Below are 23416 nucleotides of genomic sequence, written 5' to 3'. Positions count from 1 at the left end.
GGCCTTCCGTCGCAAAGTCCTCTCGGCGGCAATCCCACCCTAGAAAAAGACTTTAGTTGGTACATCTCAATTGGTGCTGTCGTGGAGACGACTGGGGAAAAAATAACTTATACCTACCCGATAATCGGGTTTCCAGGAGTCTCCACGACAGCACCCGTACCTTCCCCCCCTAAAAAGATGGAAAAGAAATTATAGAATATAATTCCCCCCCCCCCCCCCAAAAAAAAAAAAACAGTTGGGTAAAGATTTAAGTTAAGCCCCTACCCTGGCAATTCGTTAGAATCCACTGAGGAAAGTGGGGGAGCTTTTAACCTCTCAGTATGTTCCTGTCCCATGAGGAGGAGGCAATCTCAATTGGTGCTGTCGTGGAGACTCCTGGAAACCCGATTGTCGGGTAGGTATAATCTATTTTTTTCCTCCGTCTCTGAGCATGCGAGATGCCTAGGCATGTATTTGTGGTTAAAGATCTGATTTCACTTCTTTATATGCGGCTGCTTATATTTCTCGTCCGTATCATTGGGGGACACAACAAGACCTTGGGTATAGCTACTGCCAATAGGAGGCGATGAACTGGAAGCTATTTTCTCCAGCAGGTTCTGGGGTATTCTGTAGCTTCCTAATTGTGTAGTATGGCATGCACATGCCTTATAACAACCAGTCAGACACAAGATGTAAGTCTCAGCTCTAAACAGGATCTGGGCGGTACATTGCTCAGACCCTCATTTTATTGAAACACATAATACCGGTCCTTTATGGATCTATAACACATTACATCAGTAACATATTGCATTTTCATTTGTTGGGCCATATAGAATCCCTCGCCCCTCCACACACCCCTCTCAGGTCCAGTGTATGAGCCAGTTTTTGTCTCCTCAACAAGTGGTCAGGCAAAAGTAGCTTCTTTGTCTCAGAAGTTGAGGGTGGGGGAGGGCTGGGAAAACGCCCAACATGGATACCGTTCTTCAGTCTTGTAGTGTAGCAATGGGACTTTAACCCTTAAGAGGCTGCAGAGGAGCTTTACATTAGGCTAACGTTATAGAACACATCTTTCACCATGCCATTGTCCAGCAATTACCATAATGGAATTATGCGGCCATTAGCCTCTACAGAGTTAAATCACTATAGCTGCATAATACATCTAGTTTATACAAATTAATAGACATTTTACGCTAATTAATCATCATGTCTACTACAGGGACACTAAGCAGAAAGTGTTAACTCCTTCTACTAGCTATACCTCTCCTGCAGGCATCATGCTAATCAGTTGTTAGCTTAAAGGGGTTGTCCCGCAGAAGCAAGTGCAGTTATGCACTTCTGTATGGCCATATTAATGCACTTTGTAATATACATCGTGCATTAAATATTGGCCATACAGAAGTTATACACTTACCCCCTCTCCTGGTGCTGGCGTCCTCGTCTCCATGGCGACGAGCAAACTGCTTCTCTGGTCGCCGGAGCAGTCGCGCTTGCGCAGAGAGGAATCCCCTTCTGGAAGGTCCTTGCTCACGAACTGCGTCCTGGCCCCTCCCCCTTCTCAGCATCATCGTGTAGCTCCGCCCCGTCACATGGTGCCAATCAGCCAATGAGGTGGCTGTAATCGGCAGTGGAGCTCAGACTGGAGAACATCCACGGTGCACCATGGGAGAAGACCTGCACTGCACCATGGGAAATGAAGGCGGCCATCTTGGAAGAATTTTTATAACTTCATGAAACGATCTAACGGTGAGTAGAAACTCGCTTTCCACGGGTAGATTATCATGTTTGCTTTAGGAGGGGGACTGGGCAGAGAAGAAATTTACAATTTTGCCGTGGGACAACCCCTTTAATGTTTACAGGAGGCAGACATGTGTTAGTTAGGTCGTCAAAAAGACAAAGATTGTGGGAATATGGGGGGGCAGGGATTTTCCATGGCCTCCCAGGGGAGGGTGATTAGTACGAGGTCTTCGCCGTGCTGCTTGTGCCCGACCCAAAGACGACAAGGTGGCTCGAACATGCCTTTGCGCAATGGATCGCTGCCTGCCAGCCACAGTGTTCCCCACCCTGGAGCAACTCCCATCTTCTGTGACGGCGAGTGTGGTGAGTAACACTGCTGGAAAAGGGACTGCCGTGGGGAAACGAGGACGGACTACTGAGACTTTAGTCCCTGGTTTTTCAGACCTTCTTGCTGATGACATGGCCGGGACTCTGCCTGACTAGCGGTGGCCACAGCGCTGAACGCGGAGGTCACTACCGCCGGGTGGGGTACAAGATTTAGGCCTAGGCTTCATCAGGGCCTACCTCACCTCCAGAGCTCGCGGCTGCGGCAGCCGGCGTTTGTTTTTCACACCCTGCGGGCCGCTTCCCCGGCATTTTCTTCAAGGATGGGCCAGTTGGAGGTTAAAAATGTAGGGCCCGGCTTTAGGCCACGCCCATGTGGCTCAGCGTGGAAACATGGGAGGCAGTCCACTACAGGACTGGGGGTGTCTGATCCCTCCTTCCTCAGAGCTTTCTGGCAGAATTCCACATATTGGCACACGTTTGTGCAGTCTGCTGCGTCTGCATTGTGAAAACTCTTTCTATGCAACCCAGAAGCTCCAGCTGGGATCTGGCAGCCCCTGGATTGGGTAAGTTCTGATGAGGCAACTTCCCCCTGTGCTGTACCCCTCCTGCAGTTATCACTTGCAGCATTCTGCGCGCAGTATTGTTAACACCATGTCCGACCCCAGACCAGAAGGTTTATGCTTGTGCTCACTGTAGCACAAAATTTCCGTGCGGTCAGTCTGAGCCTTGCTGTGCAAACTGTCTCCCATCCCGGCAAGCTCCAGGGCTGACAGCATCTGTTTCCCCCGTGACAGAGGAGCCGTTGGCTATTCCGACTGCGGCCATGTCCTTCAGGCGGCATAAGTGCCCCAAGCCAGTTATTTCCTCCCCATGAGAACTTCGAGTAGATCCTGGAGAGTGAGTGGAAAGTCCCCGACAGGCGCTTCAAGGAGCCTGGCAAGACATGGGACATCACTTATCCCTTTCCAGAGGATCTCTTTGAGAAGGGGTCGGTCGCTCCCGTTGTAGATCCCACTGTGTCGCGCCTGTCCAAACACACCACTCTGCTCACGACCGAAGTGGCATCGCTTTCTGATCTGCAAGGTAGGAAGTTAGAGTCCTTGTCTTAATCTAACTTTCAGGCAGTAGGGGCTGCTCTACGACTTACTTTTGCATCTGCATGGGTCAGTAAGGTTATGTGGGCAAAACAATTACGCGGGGACATTCTTTCAGGTGCATAGACCGATTAGTTGGTGGATGCAGCAGACAACATCATCCAGGCCGGAAAGTTCGTCTGTGTGGCGACTTTGGATTCCGTGAAATTCCTAGCCCGTGCATCAGCAGCCTCAGTGGTGTCTCGCAGGACATTCCAGCCGCAAAGTTGGCACACTGACATGTCCTCTAAAAAGGCACTGACCAAGCTCCCTTTTGTTGGCAACAGAATGTTCGGAGTCAAGCTGGACAAGTTAATTAAAGAAGCTACGGGCGGAAAAAGCACGTTCCTTCCTCAAAACAGGGCTAGAAGAGGAAAGGCTCCGCAAAAAAAAGAGATCCTACTTCCGGTCCTTTCGCCGCTACAGTCCACGTACCTAATCTGGACTATGGTCACAGAGCAAGAAAAAGCCGCAGGAACAAAAGAGGGGCCCATTCTTCAGAACCAGGACCTCCTGGTGGCCTCACCCCTGTACATCTAAATCGATGGGAGCAAAGTTTTCTGCATGAAGGTCAGTCCCCACCCGATCAAGGCAGTTTGGGGAGCCGGCTATCCCTGTTCAGGGATGTGTGGCTAGCTCACATGTCCGACTTGGGTACGGGAAATTGTTTCCTCCGGCTACGCCATAGAGTTCGCAACATTTCCACCGAATCATTGTTTCAGGTCAAGGTTACTGAGGGCTTCAGAAAGGATGCACAGCTTATTATCGCAGTCAACCACCTGCTTTATCAGGGAGTAGTCGTACAAGTTCCGCCTTTTTAGCACAGACGGGGTTTCTATTCAAATCTGTTTGTGATTCCCAAAAAGGACGGCACGGTCAGACAGGTTCTCGACCTGAAATGGCTGAATCGTTATATTAAGACAAAGCATTTCCGCATGGAGTCTCAATGGTTGGTCATCGCCTCCATGGAACCAGGAGAGTTCCTTTCTTCGATCGTCATCAAAGATGCATATCTACACATCCCAATAGCCGGATCCCACCAGCGGTTTCTTCGCTTCGAGATTCAGGGAAGTCACTATCAGTTCGCGGTCCTGCCCTTCGGGTTGTCCACGGCGTCACGAGTGTTCACAAAGGTACTTGCGGTGGTGATGGTTCTCCTCCACACCAGAGGTATTGTCGCCATTCCTTATTTTGACAACATACTGGTAAAGGCTCTATGTTGGGTAGACAACCTGGAAAGTCTCCGGATAACACTGCAGACCTTGGAAAGGTTCGGCTGGATCATCAAGCGCAGCAAGTCATGCCTGATTCCAATGCAAAGACTGATATTCCTCGGTTTCATCTTCGACATGGAAAATCACTAGCTGTTTCAGTCCCACAGTCCCATTCCAAGATGGCGTTGCTTGACAAGAGCATTTGGTCGTTGCTACCTCAAAGGTCAGTTTCCATTCGGTACTGCACGAGGGTCCTGGGCTTGATGGTGTCATCGTTCGAGGCAAATCCCTTTGCCCAGTTTCATTCTAGGACGCTTCAGCAACTCATTCTATCGCATTGGAACAGGTCGACACACTCTCTCGACCAGCAGATCTTAGTTTCATCCCAGACCCGACTCTCTCTGCTATGGTAGCTGGTCCCTGACAGATCTCAGGGCAGACGCTCACTGCTTCCCTGTCAGTGGATAGTGCTGACCACAGACGCCAGCCTTTACGGTTGAAGGGGTACTCTGGGGAATCTGTCCACCCAGGGCATCTGGTCCCGGCTGTAGGCCACGCTTCCGATCAATATCCTGGAGCTGCGGGCCATCCTACGGTAACTGCAGCATTTTGCTCGCCACCTCAGGGGCCGACCAATGCAGATAGAGATGGACAATGTGACGGTGGTCGCATGCATTAATCACCAGGGAGGAACCCGAAGTGTGCAAGCTATGGACGAGGTATCCAAGATACTCAATCAACTGGGCTGAGCTGCACCTACCACCAATCTCAGCAGCATACATACCAGGGGTGGATAATTGGATAGCGGACTTTCTCAGCCGAGAAACTGTAGACCTGGGAGAATGGGAGCTGCACCCAGATGTATTCCAGGCGATATGTCATCGCTGGGGGTCAACCAGACGTGGTCACGATGGCGTCCAGATTCAACCGCAAAGTACAGCATTTTGTGGCCAGGTCTCAGGACCCTCAAGCACTGGCAGTAGATGCGCTGGTGATACCGTGGTCTGATTTCCACCTTCCGTATGTTTTTCCGCCTTTTCTGCTCATACCAAGAGTGCTCAAAAAGATCTGGATGAGGGACGCCCCGTAATTCTGATAGCGCCGGATTGGCTAGCATGGTACCTACTCGTCGACTTACCGTGGCAACTACTGGATCAATAGGACTTGCTTTCGCAGGGTCCGCTCTTCCATCCGAATTTAGGGTCACTTCATTTGACGGCATGGCTGTTGAGGCCGCGATTCTGAGAGAGCATGGTTTTACGGAGCCGGTCATTCGAACCATGATTAGCGCAGGGAAACCCTCATCAACAAGATTTACCATCGGGTCTGAAAACGATTTTTTTGTTTGGTGCAAAGAATGTCATCTCCATACAATGCGGTTCTTTCTGGCTCATATGTCCTTCCAACAAGCGGGTCTGGACATGGGCCTGGATTTGAGCTCTCTGAAAGGCCAAGTTTCAGCCCTGTCTGTCCTCTATCAGAGGCCGCTAGCCGCCAAGTTGGGGGGCAATCCGCACTTTTTTTCAGGAGGTTTTCCACGCGGCCCCTCCGTTCCGATCACGCACGCCTGTGTCGGATCTGAATCTTGTCCTGGATGCGCTACAGCCTCATCCCTTTGAGCCGTTAAAGGAGGCGCCGTTGCGACTTTTGTCCTGGAGGGTGGTTTTCCTCGTCGCAATCACATCAATACGCCGAGTGTCCGAGCTGGCCCCGTTATCGGTCAAGCCCCCCTTTCTGGCTTTCCATCAGAACAAGATGGTGTTGCGTCCAGTACCGTCGTTCCTACCAAAGGTTGTGTCCTCTTTCCACCTCAATGAGGATATTGTGCTCCCATCCTTTTGTCTGTCACTAGCTCATCCAAAGGAATGGACCTTGCATCGGCTGTACCTGGTACAGGCTTTACGGATATCCATTTCCAGGACCAAGGGCTTCCAACTGACAGTGTCCTTGTTTGTAATCCCTGAAGGGCCGCGTCGGGGATCTGCGGCTTCCAAAGTGACCATTTTCAAATGAATTTGTATGGTGGTGGCAGGGGCCTATCGCGCTAAGGGACGGCCTCCCCCATTTTTTGTGACCGCTCACCTAACGTGGACGGTGGGGGCTTCCTGGGCAGTTCACCATGGAGCCCTCCAAGTGTGCAAGGCAGCGACTTGGTCCTCAAAGCATACTTTTTCAAAATTCTATAGGGTACATACCTTTGCATCAGCGGACACCTCTCTAGGTTGGAGAATCTTATAGGCAGCCGTTCCCTGACTGCACAGGTCTTATTGTAAGTAACCCACCCTCTTTTCTGAGACTGCTCTGGAACGTCCCAAGGTCTTACAGTGTCCCCCAATGATACGGACGAGAAATAAGGATTTTTGGTATAATTTACCGTAAAATATATTTCTCGGCACGTTCATTGGGGGACACAGCACCCACCCATTGTGAGGCTAACTGTTCTGTTAGAACTTTTTGTTCTCTGTGGTCGCATATGGCGTTTATGTCTGTACCAGAGTATTTATTCTGTTGCATACTTTTGATTATTCCTATGTTGTGCTCCTACTGGGCTGCTCCTACTGCTTGCATACAAAACTGATTAGCGTGATTCCGTGCAGGAGGAGTTAACAATTTCTGCTTAGTGTCGAGTCCTAGTGGCAGTAGCTATACCCAAGGTCTTGCTGTGTCCCCCAATGAACATGACGAGAAAGAGATTTTACCAAAAGTTATACCAAAAATCCTTATATTTCCATCCCTTGGGTACTGTTCTTTACACCGCACCCCCGTTTCGCTCCCCGGTACCACCTTGGTATTTGAATCTGGTCTTGAACGCCCTACAGGCTCATCCATTCGAACCATTAGCAAGGGTACCATGGTGGTTATCCTGGAAGGTAGCCCTCCTGGTGGCGGTTACTTCCCCCCAAAGGGTCTCTGAGGTCACGGCAAAGCCACCCTTTACAGGGTTCCACCAGGATGAGGTTGTATTGCATCTGGTTCCTTCTTTCCTCTCCAAGGTGGTGTTGTCTTCCCATATCAATGAGGACACTGCTGCTGCTGTCACTGTCGGTTGGCAGTTCACCCAAGGGGACTGGCTCTGCACTCTTTAGACCTGGTGCGAGCTCTGAAGATCTATTTGGAACAGACTTCGTCATTCCGATGCTCTGATTCTCTATTCGTGATACTGGACTGTCTGAGTCATAGTCTCACCGCCTCCAAATGTTGTCATCTCACGCTGGATCCGCTCGGTGCTGGTTGAGGCCTACCGGGCTATGGGTAAGATACTGCAGTTTCAGGTTACAAGACACTCTGCCAGGGTGATGGGAGCCTCATGGGCGGTCGGCAATGGTGCCTCCACCTTGCAAGGGTGTAGGGGAGTTCCTGGTCGTCCCTACACATTTTCTCTAAGTTTTACCAAACTCACACTTTTTGCATCAGCCGACGCTTCGCTAGGCGGAAGGTTACAGACGACTGTAAACTGACTGCATGCGTTGGGGATTTTCCTTCTTTCCCTCCCTTGTGGACTGCTTTGGAACATCCCATGGTGTTTGCTGTGACACGAGCGAGAAAAGAGGATTCACCATAAAATCTCTTTCTTGTCTCACCATTGGGGGACACAGCACCCACCCTTTCTATATGACACCGTGTTTAGTCCTGACCAGGACCCCGGTTCTGTAAGTCGCACACGGTGCTGTGTTTTCATTACAGTAAGAACCTTTGTGACATATTGCTATCTATTGTTTTTCCGTTCCCGCATGGCTGCTCCTACTGCTGGCATACAAACTGATTAGCCGGGTGTCGGCAGGGAGGATATAGCCAGTGGGCGGAGATAACACTTTTTGTGCTTAGTGTTGCCTCCTAGCGGCAGTAGTATATATCCCACGGCCTTTGCTGTGTCCTCCAATGACGAGACAAGAAAGAGATTTTACAGTGAGTTAAAAAATCCTCTTTTATGGGTCACGATTCGAAACAAAAAGGAAAAACAAAAACAATAGAAATGCACTGTCAAAACAAGACGCAGTGAAAGATAGAGAAATTTATTTCGTCTAATTCTCCCCAGAAATTTTTGAAAAGTTTTGAAGAACATTACATTGGACCATTTGAAAATACAACTTGTCCCACAAAAACAAATCCTCATTTAGCTATGTCGATTTAATAAATGAGTTTAAATTTTTTAAAAAGGGGAAAGGGAAAAATGGGAAATAGAAAAAGCAAAAATGCTTGGTGCCGGTTTGCAGTTGAACTTGCCTCAACAGCACCTGAGGCTGAACAGCCTACAGTAGGGGAGGACGACAGTGTGCCATCCGTTAGCAGCCAACCACTTCCAAGGAGGGTGGGAAGACCCCCAGCTGCAATGTCATTAAATGACACAGTTGTAGCATCAGTACAGAGGCAGCAAGAGATGCAAAAACAGGTCATTGCACTGCTTGAGTGTCAAAGCCCTTCGGAGGGAGCGGCACAATTATTTGGTGACCATGTGGCCGCAATTCTAAGAACCCTGACCGAACGCCTGCGGCTAAGGAATCAAGGAAAAGTTCTTTACCTGTTAAAAAAACTGTCTTCCAATCCCCCCAAACATACCTTATGAGCTGCACTGTAATATCGAGCCGCTCAGGCTGCGCCATCAACAATGTCTGATTGCAAATAAGCAGCCTCCACTCTTCCACATCCCCCACCCCTCCACCAGCAACAACCCCACCTGAGCAGTACCATAGGCATGTATATGGTGCATACCAACCCCCATCATCCTCATGGCAATATGCACACCCGCCAGCATCTGTCTGCTTCAGTGATGAGGGGACTCCACTGGTAGAAAAGCCCACAACAGCCAGCTGCGCCCTCTATGCAATCTACAGCTTCTGGCAGTGACACAGGTCCCCACTATCAAAGTCTATAGGCGACCTTGTTAAAAAAAAAAAAAAAAATAATAATAATAGATAAATCTTTGTGTATTTTTAAAAAACATTCTTTTCTGAAAAATGCCTTGTGTTTGTTTTATTTTTGATGCCGCAGTTAAACGAGCTTTTTTTTCCTCTTTTGCACATATATAGTTGCGCAAAAAAATTGGCTCTATTAAAATTAATGTCAGTTTTTAGAAACGCAAAAAAAAGTGCCACCTGTAAAAGAAAGGACAGCGTATAAAAATCAGAGTGCCACATCGCACTGATGGAACCCCCTGCCACAGCTGTTGTAGGGAATTGCTTCATCTCCACGGTGAGTCCCCCTCATCACTGAACAAAGTGACAGAACTGTTCTATTGTTCATTGATGAGGGGACTCCTTGTGGCAATTATTTTCTGGGAGGGGCTTTAAATGAAAGCCCTACCCCAAAAATAATCCCTAGCTGCAGACCAAAAAAAAAAGAAAAAAGAAATCCATCACCTTAAAAGTGCAATCTCCTTGGTCCCCGGCACTCTTTTTCGGCATCCCTTCTGGCCATGGATTGAAAAATCCCAGCTTCCTGAAAGCGCTGCCTCTGATTGGTTTATCTACAGTGATGTTTTTTTTTTTTGCAGCTATGGATTGTTTTTGGAGTAGGGCTTGTATTTCTTGCCCCCCCACCAAAAACCATCACCGCAGAGGATGCCTTCATCCCATTCCTTCCAATGGGGCGGCAGCAACGCTGACCCCATTGAAAGCAATGGGATAGCATCGCGATCCTCTGCCACCGCTGTGGCAGGCGAATTCTTCATCCCTACCGGGACTCCCCTCATCACTGAACACTGTGGCAGTGCTGTCACAGTGTTCAGTGATCAGGGGACTCCCCACAGGGATGAAGTAATCCCCGGTCACAGCGGTGGCAGAGAATCGCGATCTTCTCCTTATGTTTTCCAGCCCCATTGACAACCAGGTGAAGCCCCAGAAGGTAACAGCATCCAAGGGTTTAACATCCAATGAATCCCCTGCTGCAGCTGTCACAGCCGCATCAAGGGATAGCAATTGCACTATTTTATGTACGTTTTTTGTTTTTTGCTTCGGTCACATGTTTTGTACACATGTAAAGAAAAGGGCCAGAACGTGCCACGAAGGGCACATAGATGTAGGCCCTGCATGACAGGGTTAGCAGGGAAAGCAAAAAAGGCATAGGAAGGGTTAATTAATATGGTGAGATGGGGGAGTGACAGTTGGATTAGGCAGGTTAGGGATTGGATAAGGAAATAGGGGGGGGGGTCAGTGGGGGGAGTGCATATAAGGGGGGTAATTTGGGCAGGAGCGCCATATTTGAGAAGATAGTGGAGAGTGAACTACAGCTAGTGAGCCCAGCGATAAACACCGTTAGTTTAGTCAGCGGAGTGCAGCCCAGCAGCACCGGAGTTGATAGCGGCGGTGAGAAGCAGCGGAGAGCGTGCAGCGGCGGGACGAGGCCAGGAGGAGAAAAGGTTAAGGACCTACCGGTATGGCGACAGTAGAAGAGGCCATAGCGGTCCTCAGGGCAGCGCCGGAACGTCATCCCCCCGGGTGGCTGCAGGCTCAGGTGTCAGGAGCGGAGAGAGGGGAGCAGGCAGCGGTGAAGAACCCCAGACGCGGCGCGCGCAGAGCCAGACCTCCAGCAAGGCTTATAGCCGAGGAGGCGGAGCCCCGGACTCGGCGCAGGATAAGGAGCCCCTCCGGGGACCCTCTGACCGGTCGCTCATCGCCCACAGCCAGGGGCGCTGGAGACAGACCGGTCAGGAGGAATCCTGGACATCGCCCGGGTCCAACGGCCAGCCGTAGGTCTCGCTCTCCTCGGGGGGCGGGGCTTGCCAGGCCTGACTCCATCTTGTCCAGACAGGACACGGCCGGGGGGGGGGGGGGGGGGAGGCAGCGTGATAGTGGGAAAAGGGGCTCAGCGCGTGCGGTGCAGCAGGAGGCAGAATCTGAGCGGCAGCAGGAACATCCACCTAGGGCCACAGGGAGCTTGTCAGAGCGCCCCTGGGAACCAGTCGAGCAGCAGGAGGCAGGATCGTCGCAGGAGCAGGAATATCCGCCTAGGGCTACGGGGAGCTTGTCGGAGCACCCCAGAGACTCATTTGCAGGAATACACTGCGAGGTGGTAGGAGGTAGTCGGCAGATTAGGTCAGCTATATTTGTGCCACAACCGGACGGGCGTCAAATCGGCCCGGGGCAGTTCGGAGATCCGGGACAATCACAGCAAAGGAGCCTTTTCCGTTACCAGCTGGAAGAACCGGTGACAGAGGGAGCTCGGACGGACGACAGACGACAGGATCCGCGGAGGACAGTTGATGGGATCACAGCGCCCATGCGGCCCGGTGAGCATGATTGTCTGTCACATTTTCATAACTTTGATAACGTTAATTTGCCTAGGGGGGGGTGGCGAGTTTGCTACGGCAGGCAGTGGGGAAGGTTCAGGGGGCGGGCAGCAGGAATTAGAGATATGCACATTATTGGGCAACATGCGTGAGATGTTGGTCCGCTGTGAGCAGGGCCTGGGTTTGGGTAACCAGGCAGCTGCATCGCCAGTGGCGGTGTGGTTGACTGCAGGTTCAGGTAGCGGTTTGCAGGAGAGGGGCGCTTTAGGGGGAGCCAAAGGTTGACTACTGGGTCCGGGGTGTCGGGGGTAACCATAGGAATACAGACAGAAAAAGATGGGGACACGATCCGTTTAGATGACAAGGCTATAGGGGAGGTTTACGTGTGTTTTGAGGGGCCCATTTAAAAAAAGACATTCAAGAAAAAAATTTGGAGAGATGAGTACGTGGAGATCTTTTCCCTTTAGAAAAGTTCAACTTGGATAAAGGAAAAAGGACTGATTCCAAGAAGGAAGACGAGGAAAGGAAGCGTTGGAGGTTGATTCTGCAGACATTTCAAAATTGGTTGCAAGCCTTCGCTATTTTGGCTAATGTGATAGGTGAGAAAGCCCCTGAAAATTGTTCGGGGCTTTTCTGCTATTTGGATGCGATAGGGGAGGCGTATCGTACTTATGGCGGGCAGACTTGGCTTTGCTATGATGAACAATTTCGTCAGCGAAAAGCGGTTAGGCCAAGTATAAGGTGGGATAACAAAGACATAGGCCTTAGGTTAAAAGTGATGGCCCCGGCAAGGTACGGGCATCCTTTTCATGGAGGGGTCGGCACGGCCGGCGTTGGGGTCGGGGTGGGGGGGGGGGGGGGCGGGCAACAGTCAGGGCAACCTAGCATCAAGAAGCCCGGGGTATGTCGGTTATTTAATGAAGGAAAATGCAAGTTTGGGCCACATGTCGTTTCAAGCACGTCTGCTCAGTGGAGCAGCGCGTTGTTTTAGAAGGGACAAGGGAAGAAGCGGCGGTAATAGTGGAAAAAGGGATGACGCCGGTGAGTCTACAAAAGATGGTCCCTTATCTAAATAGATATGGGAACTGGGAAAAAAGCGTATTATTGTTCAACGGTTTTAAGGAAGGTTTTCGTATACCCCCTCCGGGGCACATAGTTCCTTTTTTGTTAAAAAATTTGAAGTCCGCGTTGTCGCATAGGGAAGTGGTAAATGATAAGTTGGAAAAAGGGGTACGGTTAGGAAGGATGGCGGGTCCATTTTTAACTCCACCATGGAGAGACCTGATTGTGTCACCGCTTGGGGTTGTGCCGAAAAAAGAGCCGAATAAGTTTCGGCTTATACAGCATCTATCATACCCAAAAGGGGCATCTGTCAATGACGGTATTGACCCTGAGCTTTGCTCAGTGGACTACACGTCATTTGACACAGCGGTAAAATGGGTTCGAAATTATGGTCAGGGAGCCTTGTTAGCCAAGACCGATATTGAATCGGCTTTTCGTTTCCATCCGGAGAGTTGCAAACTTTTGGGGTGTTTTTGGGAGGGACAGTAGTATGTCGACAGATGTTTGCCCATGGGTTGTTCAATCTCATGTGCTTATTTCGAAACGTTTAGCACTTTTCTGGAATGGGTGATGCATGAGGTATCAGGAGTGCGTTCCATTATCCATTACTTGGATGATTTTTATGCGTCGGTGAGGCAGATTTGCCGATGTGTGGCAATTTGTTAGCAACGGTTCAATGGGTGGCAAATCATTTCGGTGTACCATTAGCTCCTGGAAAAACAGAAGGGCCGACTACGTGTTTGAGTTTCCTAGGGATCACGATTGACACTGAGGCAATGGAATTCAGGCTACCAAAAGATAAATTATTGGCATTATTGACAGCCGGTTTGACCAGAAATTCAACTTTGCTGGAGTTGTTTCCAATTGTTGTGGCAGTAGTGATTTGGGGGGATTCGTTCAGGAACAAAAAAGTAAGATTTTGTTGTGACAATTTGGGAGTCATGCAGGCCATTAATGCAGGGTCAGCAGATTCAACGCCAGTTATCGATTTGTTGCGGCAATTGGTATTGTCGGGATTAACGTTGAATGCTTGGTTCGTTGCAGCACATGTTCCGGGGGTAAAAAAAGGCATAGCTGATTCACTCTCTCGCTTTCAGTAGGAGCGCTTTCGGACCCTGGTGCCAGAGGCGGACATGGAAGGACGAGCATGCCCTCCAGAACTTTGGCGATTGGTCGACGTGCGGTGGAGCACCTGATTCGGGGGTCGCTGGTGGCCGGCACCTGGAAGGCCTACGAGTCAGCCTGAAGTGAATGGGTGCAGTGGATAAATAATATTGGGGAGGTACATTCGGATGAGGATAAGGTAGGGGCGTTGTTGTTGAGCGAGGCGCATAGGGCAAATTGGTCAGTGGCTAAGATTGAGAGATTGATGGCCGGTTTGGCTTTTGGTTTCAAATTTCGGAGCATGGAAGACATTACAAAAAGGTTTATTATATCTCAGGCGGTAAAAGATTTTAAAAAAGGAAGGAGGGTGAAGGACAGGAGGAGACCAATTTCGTTTTCAATGCTGGAGAAAATTGGTAAACTATTGGAAGAAATTTGTCTGGATGACACAGAGGTTGCGCTATTTCAAGCGGTCTTTTCTTTTGCGTTCTTTGGGGCCTTTCGCATTGGAGAATTGGTGTCCCCTAACAAGACAAGGAGAGGTTTGGAAAGGTCAGATGTCACGTTGCAAACAGACCAGATCGAGATAAGGTTGAGACGATCTAAGACAGATCAAATGGGAAAGGGGAAAAAGATCATATTAGGGAGGGTGTCGGGTACTCAGATGTGCCCGGTAACGTGCTTCATCAACTTGATGGAAAAGGTGCTGGGCAACAAGGGGCCATTATTTCAACATAAGATGGTTCCTTTGTATCTAAGGTTCAGTTTGGGGCACTTTTAAGTAAAGCGTTGTGGGAGTTGGGCCTTGAGAAGATGGGATATTCATCACATTCATTTAGAATAGGTGCAGCAACAGAGGCGTATGAGCGGGGTCTGAGTCCTGGAGTCTTACAAAAAAATTGGACGCTGGAAATCAAATAGGTATCTTCTGTTCATACGACCGGAAGGATGGTTTGGGAACATATAAAGAAAAAAAAACAAAATGTGAATGTTGAATTATGCTAACGCTAAATGTAAGGGTATGGTTTTGCTCACAGCCCCTCCTCCTTTTTTCTTTTGGTTTGTTTCGACATGCGGCAGTCCAGCGCTCGTGTGGATTCTGGGACATTCCTTTGTTTTCAGCAGAATGGGCGCATATTAGACTGGACGGATGGCAGCTGGGAATCTCTAGGAGGGAAGCCATTATTCGGTGGATGGGTATACGGTGTATGATGTGGGGTAGGGTGTTGCCGGAAATTACATCATATGCAGAGCTGGATAGGGCACCAGATATTTTAGTTATACACGCAGGTGGGAACGATCTCGGCGGACGTCCAGTCAGGGAGGTGAGGAGAGCTATCCAACACAACTTTCTTAGACTTCGTAGATTGTTCCCGGCCATGATAATTGTATGGTCGGAGATGTTACCCAGAAAGTCGTGGAGGATGGCGATATCGGTCAATAAAATTAATAAAGCCCGGATCAAAATAAACAGGCATATTTCGGCTTTCGTTGTAAGGAACGGGGGTATTAAAGTAAGACATGAGAGCCTAGAGGGGGGAGTAGGAGGTTACTGGTTAAGTGACGGCGTGCATTTAAATGACGTAGGTACAGACATGTGGTCGTTGAGGATACAGAAAGGCATAGAGAGGGCGCTGATGGTGTGGAGGGCGGCGCAGACTTAGGTGGTAAGTCGTGCTGGCTGTGGCGGGGGGGTCCTTGGAGGCAGTTTTATAGTGGGTGGAAGGAGTTACGGTGGGGGCGTCCTCACCTGGAGCGATTATCACCCTACTGGTATTTTGGTTGGGTCTGGCGCAATGGTGAAGGCCAGAGAAGTGATCCCGGGTGGCCTGTTATATTATGTGTTTATAGCCTCCCAGAGGGAGCTTGTTGGGCCTCCGAGCCGGGAGTACGGTTGGAGGCCAGGTACGGTTGGTTATGTTATTATACGCCAGACCCTTATTTCTTGGTTGGGACTCCAAGGGCCTCCTCCCCGTATAGGTTAACTGATAATGTTTTAATTTTGTCTATTTTTAATAAATGGCTGCTGTGGCCAAAAATTTCCAACTAAGAAGTGGTACGGATTGTTTCTTGGGGGGTTGAATAGCAGATACCGGGGTGAGTCTGGAATACCCTGGTCATGTGTGACTGAGGCCTGAAAGGGGTTTTAAAGAGAACTACTATTGATGACCTATCAGGAGGATATGTCATCAATGGTATCCTATTTGAAAAACTCCCAAAAGCAGTATGTCAGCACTGCCAATATTACAAGTTGTGCTGAGATACTCGTCATAGACTGGACTTTTTTTTTAAAATCTTGTAGATAACTTTTTTTAGTCATTAAAAACACCCACACTAGGGCTAGACAACTGTGGCATGATGCCCATGCACATATATATGGACCTTAACACCTCAGTAACAGACCGGATAGAACACAAAACTTAGACCCAAATATAGGAAAGGAGTGCTCTCAAGACAGGTCATAAAAGAATGACCCTGTATATTGGGTTTAGGTGGAATAACCCGATCTAAACCATGTGTCCATGAGTTGGACACTGAGTATGGTTCCAATAGTATTGACTCAAGTTAGTCTGTGATATATGGGTTTTAATATCCTACTCTGCCAACCATGAAACTTAAGCTCTTCTAGCTCAGCTCAACGCGTTTCACCACCAATATGGTCTTCAGGAGATGCAAGAGCCCAATTATGAAGACTGACAGAGGTTGTTAGCTATAAGGGCTTATTTTACACGAGCGTATCTCGGCCGGTGTTTTCACAGCCAGCCAATATACGCTTCCATTAAAGCAGTCCGCCCTCACAGCCTCTCTCCTCCACTCCGGCGTTTGCGATGGGAGGAGTGAGGGGAACAGAAGTTAAAAGAATTAAAAAGTGACATACCGAGTTTAGAAAAAATATACATGATTCATTTAAAATGGAGAAATATGATGCATTTAATAAAGATTGAAAGACAAATAATCAAAAAGGAAGATTCTATAAAGACAGCTAAAAAAAGATAGTGATTAAGAGACCAGAATGATTACGACAGGAATGAAGTATACATGTGGAAGCGAAATTTACTTTTAAGAATAAAATCTATGCACACAATATGTGAATGATGTTTTAGAAAGAATGCTTATGGATTCTAAATAGTTGTTGTAATATGAGCATATACTCAATATACTCGTGTTTTCTGATATGATAATTGAGCGAACCTGTATGTCCGCTGACAAAGCGTAATAAAGTTAGTTTAGAATTTGGAACACTACGTGCGTTCCATGGGACATGAGATTATGCAACACTCCATACAGCGGGCCCTCCCTCCCGCTGTAATGCTGGAGTACCTCCCACGGTGTCCTCCCGCAGCAAATCCATGAAAAATGTAAGTTTTATATTTGTCTGTGTTGTTTCATTCTGTGTATATTTGAGCTTGAGAAAGGCGGCATATAGCCGAAACGCGCTGCTCATATTCCATTATATTAAAAGTCCATATTACGTACCTTGAAGATACTGACTACTCCCATCTTTTCCACATGAGCGCGGAGATACTTTTTCTTTGTCATTTTCACTACAAAAATTTAAAAATGGTTTTTTTCATCCCCATACAGCAGAGATTTTTATAAGATTAAGAGCCTTTTTTTCCCCATTTTCTTCCTATTTTAAAACAAGATGATTCCCTAATATTCTGGAAAATGGGGTGCTGTGTGTGTCTAGAAAGAACAAAAATCTTGTCTCCAATCTTGTTTCAAAATCCCAAAAAAGGTGGCCTTCAGTGGATAAGCCATAAAGGTTCTTATAGATGTGGAATGCAAAGGTAGGAGGTGTGTGATAAAATGCAGTCACACACTTTACAGATAGGTATAATGCAAAAAAAATATATATTAACTGTAACTCTAAACATATCATTTATATCATATCATGTAATAGGTGCAATCTTAAATATGTGGGTTGCACCACACAAAAACTAAAAATAAGGATTGGTGAACACTAAAGATGAGCGAGTATACTCGCTAAAGGCAATTGCTCGAGCGAGCATTGCCTTTAGCGAGTATCTCCCCGCTCGAGACGGAAGGTTCGGGTGCCGGCAGCGGGCACTGAGCTGCAGGGGAGAGTGGGGCGAAAGGGAGGGGAGATCTCTCCCTCCCTCCTGCTGACTGCCGCTACTCACCGCTCCCCCGCGCCGGCACCTGAACCTTCCGTCCCGAGCGGGGGAGATACTCGCTAAAGGCAGTGCTCGCTCATCTCTAGTGAACACCTTCGACAAATAAAAAGTGGTAGTGTTAATTCCTCCGCTGCAGCAAAACACTTTATCCAAGAACATCATGGAAATGTATTTTTTTCCTTTTTACGGTATAGAAAAAATCAGTAATTGTAAAAAATTAGATGTTGATCAAACCCAAGTCCTAAAGAGAGAGGCCCTCTGGATTATTGACCCTTCGCATGTTTTTTTATATTAATACATGATGTTTTCATATAATATATTTCAGTTATTCTATTCTGAATAAGTTGTTTGACCTGTATACATACTCTTGTTGTCTTTCTTGATCTAGCAACATGTGGTGTCCACATGACATACTATGTATTAATATTGTATCATTTGATGGAACTACAGTTGTAATGTCAGCGCATACTGCTCGCGTGTTTTATTCAGAGAAGATAATATAATATTTGCATGTCAGTATATAATGAATCCAAGTCTGAACCATTAAGAGTTAAAAACCAGCTGCTCTGTTTGATTTTAATTGTACTTCCTATAAAAGGAAGTCATTCACTGAGGTGATCAAGGCTCCAGCAGAAGTGGAAACGTGTCCTCTGTTGGACTTTACCTGTGGATATGTAATGGCACATATGGAATTAAAAAAAAGTATATCCTTTTTATATTGACACATCGGCTTCTTTATTTTTCCTTGGAGAAAAGAATAGCTTTTTTAACCACTTGGATCTGGGTGGTGAAGCTGGGTCTCATGGATTGCCTGTGAAAGGATCTGCTGGAGCTGGGACTGCATATGATAAAGCTAAGGTGCTTTCTAATTTTCATTTGATATACGCTTCCATCTAAGCAGTTCCCCCTTTCACTCTCCCTCACTGGCTCTCTGCCTCTCTCCTCCACTCCAGCATTTGCAATGGGGGAAAAGGGTCGGCGCTAATCTCTGCTCTGCCCCGCCCACTCCCATTGCTGGGTATGCACAAGAGAAGGGGGTAGGAGCTTAGCTCCACCCACTCCCATTGCAAACCAATCGGAGGGGAGGAGAGAGACGGAGAGAGACAGAGAGCCGGTGACTGGGAGGGGGCGGGTGGGACTGCTCATATGGAAGCGTATATTGGCCGGCCGTGGAAACGCCCGCCGATATACGCTTGTGTAAATAAGCCCTAAGTTTCACAATTGGATGATAGCAGTCTGAGGACACTGCTTTTTGGTATTACAGCAGTGGCAACAGAGGTCCAATCACCTTATTGACAAGATCAAAGCCCAATACTGGTTCCGTAATGCACTAACAGCACCTGATTTAAAGGGGCTGAGTACTATCGGAGGTGCAGCTTAGTAAGCCCAGTACTAGTTCAATTATGTATTGGCAGCACCTGATTTACAGGTGCTGAGTACTGGCTGAAAAAATAGGTAGGAGAGGTTGATAAGCAGGAGAGCTTTTCTAAGGCTGCTAGGACGATCCCTCTGCTAGCCTATTGATACTAGTAGTGCCTATTGCTGGTTTCTATCAGCACCCTCCTACATTTAAATTAGCCCCATAGATATCTTGTTAAAATAAAAAATGGCAGCGTCCATGGCCTTGATGGTAGGTGTGCTGAGATACTTCACACTACGCACTCAGCATACACGAAAACTCCCCAAAAATACACTGGTTTTAAGATTACTTACTTATAAAAAAAAAATTGTAAAAAAAAAAATAATCTGAAACCAAATGAGGTATTAGTTTATAATATGGGCGAATGTACAAATACACAACACTCCTTCAGGAGTGATTTTGCAAAATTCACCATATTATGTAAGCTCACAAGCCAACGTCAAAGGTACTTATTTTTTTGCGGGTCCCTAACTATCAAAAAATCCAAAAACACTAGCTAAAAAAAATAATTTGGGTCGGTAAAAAGAAGCAATGATCCCAGTTCAGAAAGTCCTGTTCCCCAGGCTTCGTTGATCGAGGCCAACTGCCACATAACTTTTTCCTTTGGAGTCAGTAAGTAGTCCGCGAAGTGGTCTCCAATACGCAGCCCAAAAGATGTTGGCCTAATTGCTTGGTTCTGAGCACCACCAGCAACTGTTGTAGTAGTAGGAATTTGATCATCCGCAAGCGTCCAACCCGCGTCATTGAGCCAGCAATAATTGTACAGAGCCACAGCAGCTTTAACTACTGCGCACACGTTCTCTGGTTCCATCTGAACAGTGTCTAGGAAAACTCGCCATTTACTGGTAAGAATTCCAAAGGCACATTCCACGAAAACCTGAGCCTGCGTGAGTCGATAATTAAAGACTCGTTGTCTTGTGTCAAACCCTCTGCGGGGAAATGGCCGCAGAACGTGGGTTGACAGGCCAAAGCCCTCATCTGTGCCAATTACGATTGGGAGCGTTGGACCTGAAGAACCAGGAAGCTACCGTGAAGCATGCGAGCATTAGCAGAGCTTCCATAGGCCCTGATATCAACTAGTACAAATTGGTAATTGTTACCAGCTACTGCCAAAAAGACTAGCGAACAGTACTGTTTAAAATTAAAATATTGGGACCCTGAGTACCGCGGCTTCTTTACCCGGATATGCTTACCATCCATAGCTCCAATGCAGTTGCGGAACTGCGCCGTTTCTTCAAATCCATCAGCGATCTCCAGCCATTGCTGCTCCGTGGGTGGTGACATCGCGCTCAGAAACTCAAAATGCAATGAAGCAAATGAGTTTCCGATGACCCGGAATCTGTAACAACACAGATAACAGGTTAGAAATTTCAAAAATTCTACGCAAAAAAGGACAAACACAGAAACTAATTTAAGGAACAAAGGGTGGCAAGTAAAATACAAATCACACACAACACAGGAGGCAAAAGAGCTCCCATTACTGTGCCCACGCAGCTATGCATGCATACATGGCCGTGCCCACGCAGCTATGCGTGCACAGCTGAGCCAACACATTCTAGGTGTAAAAATTACAGGGCAAAACTGAATTTAAAAAAAACAAAACAATTCAAAATGAAAAAATATTTAAGGACAAAAAGACAGAGTGAAGCTTGATCTTAACGGGATGGGCAGACGCTGCTCAGGGGTGATGCACTGCCGCATGTTGGAGTCTCGGTATGTCAAATGGGGCCGCAGCATCTCCAGCAACTTGTCAAAGCTTGCGATGGTCAACCTGCAGCATTAAAACGCATACATCTGACAGGTAAACGCTGAACGCGTTTCAGCCAGACAGTGGCCTCAGACAGCTGTTGATAAAGGCCACTGTCTGGTCGAAACGCATTCAGCGTTTACCTGTCAGATCTATGCGTTTTAATCAATAAGGTTATTCTTTATAATGGTTGAAGTCCTCCTCCATATCCACGGTTTCTCTCATGAAGTTTAGCTGATTGCCAACGGCCATCTGAGGACGGAGCTTCTGCTGGGAAACAGATATTGTTTTTCCCCCCCCCTATACCGGAGGCACTGCTGGTGAGGTGAGACCCTATTTATTTTTTTCCTTTTTTATTCATTATTGAGATTGCATTCATCTGCATGGAAAAAACCTGTATCCACGATCTCCCGCTGTGGATAATCCGCATGCAGAATCCGACATGCCCGTGGACATAAGGCCTATTTCTGCTGGTTCTGGATCGTTACGAGGTGTTTTTTCACCAGCAGCATCTTCAAGAAAAGAAGTGTTGCAAACCCTGGCCTCACAAAAATACACAATTCCTTAATTTATAGATAAAATAACACCTGAAAGTCAGGAGCAAATTGATCGTGTCCTTGTAAGCGCAATATATGCTTCTGTATCAGCATGGTCAATAACTGAAAATGCATATTGGTAGGAAACTTTTAAACTATTACAACCATCATATTCCTAGAGCCTCTTTTGGAGTCAGAATATGAGCGTGGGATGGAATCTGCACAAGGAGAAATCAGGGAAGCATCATGTCTTGAAGTACTTACAGGTGGTTGGACAAATGTTCGGGGAGAAGGAATCATCAACTTTGTGATAACACCTCCACTGGTCTGTTATAGAAGCATTGAAACTGGAGAGAACAGATTAGGGATTCTCCAGGTATGTAAAGCTAAGTGACCTCATCCTCATCCCTATCACTTATGGTGGAACAACTTAGGAGCTATGAAGAAAAATTATATAATATTTTTATAAATATTTTTGCATGAAATGTCACAATAATACATTATCATTACATATCAGCGTGGAAGAGAGTAGAAATAAGTGTTTACCATTGTCAGCACACATGGAGGCTGCCCTCTGACCTGCTGGGACAGGAAGAGGAGAGTTCAAAAGGGCACCAGCATTCTTTAGTGTTCTTCCTGTCCCTATGGGTACAGAGGAGCTTGAGCTCCACCCTAGAGTGATGAAGGAGGATGCTATCACTGGATTGTCCCCTTTTAAAAATGTAACTTTTTAAAATTTATTTAAAATATAATATACTGCCCCAAAGACACATACAACGAAAAAACAAAACAAAACACAACACATATATTCGTGGTCAGCGTTGGATAGAGAATATGTATCAATGAACAACTGGATAGTGAACCATCCAAAGACCAATGAATATAGAAAGGGGTACCCTGGTGGACCTCCCATAAAGGTAAGGGGTCCTAATAGTACGTGTATTGAGGTTAAGGAAAACCAAAATACGATTTTACTGGATCTTCAATAGTATAGTGTCCAGTAGTACTTAACCTAGCATACTTTAAGGTACCAAATGGAAAGAAAATATGACAGCTGGTTAATACACCTTGTGACCAATTTTTAGACAAAGATGACCGATTCGGGTTCATTCGTTACACTGAAGAATAGTGATACGTAAAAGTGGCTCAATTTAGATCACTCAGATGGATTTGTTAATTTCGTTCGAATAGATTAGGTTTGACACGTTTCTGTCATGTGACTGATTCATCAGGAACTTATAATAGATGGAAAAGATATGTAAACTAGAATTTCCTATTGTACCGGCCAACTGTGAATGCCAATGACAATGTGTCAAGGATACTGAGACTCTCTGTAGGAGACTGTCCACTATGGATTCGCTAAATGTTTTCACAATATTAGCAATATGTTTTGTCTTAAATGAACTTCGATAAATATGCGGCACAAGGGACTACCCATGCACCAAAAATTGCTTAAACTGGATAATAATAATAATAATCTTTATTTGTATAGCGCCAACTTATTCCGCAGCGCTTGACTGGATAGAAATAGTCACCCGTGCCATGTTCAACGGTTCACCCAGGGGTCCAGAAATTAAGCGAGTCCCGCTACATGCGCATAATGATCACTCCGGACCCTGAGAGACCTAGAAAGATGATCAGAGGGGTTGAGAATATAGCCCCATGGTGTAGATTCCTTTGGCTGGAAATTCCATAATCAACACCCTCCTAAAGTCACTATGCCAATCTGAGATAATGCTCCAAGGCAACGTAAGATAAATAAGATCAGTTATAATGGGAAAAAATAACCCAAACTA

This window comes from Eleutherodactylus coqui, chromosome 1 (genome assembly GCF_035609145.1).
Source record: "Eleutherodactylus coqui strain aEleCoq1 chromosome 1, aEleCoq1.hap1, whole genome shotgun sequence".
Taxonomy (NCBI): Eukaryota; Metazoa; Chordata; class Amphibia; order Anura; family Eleutherodactylidae; genus Eleutherodactylus; species Eleutherodactylus coqui.
This window is presented reverse-complemented; position numbering follows the sequence as displayed.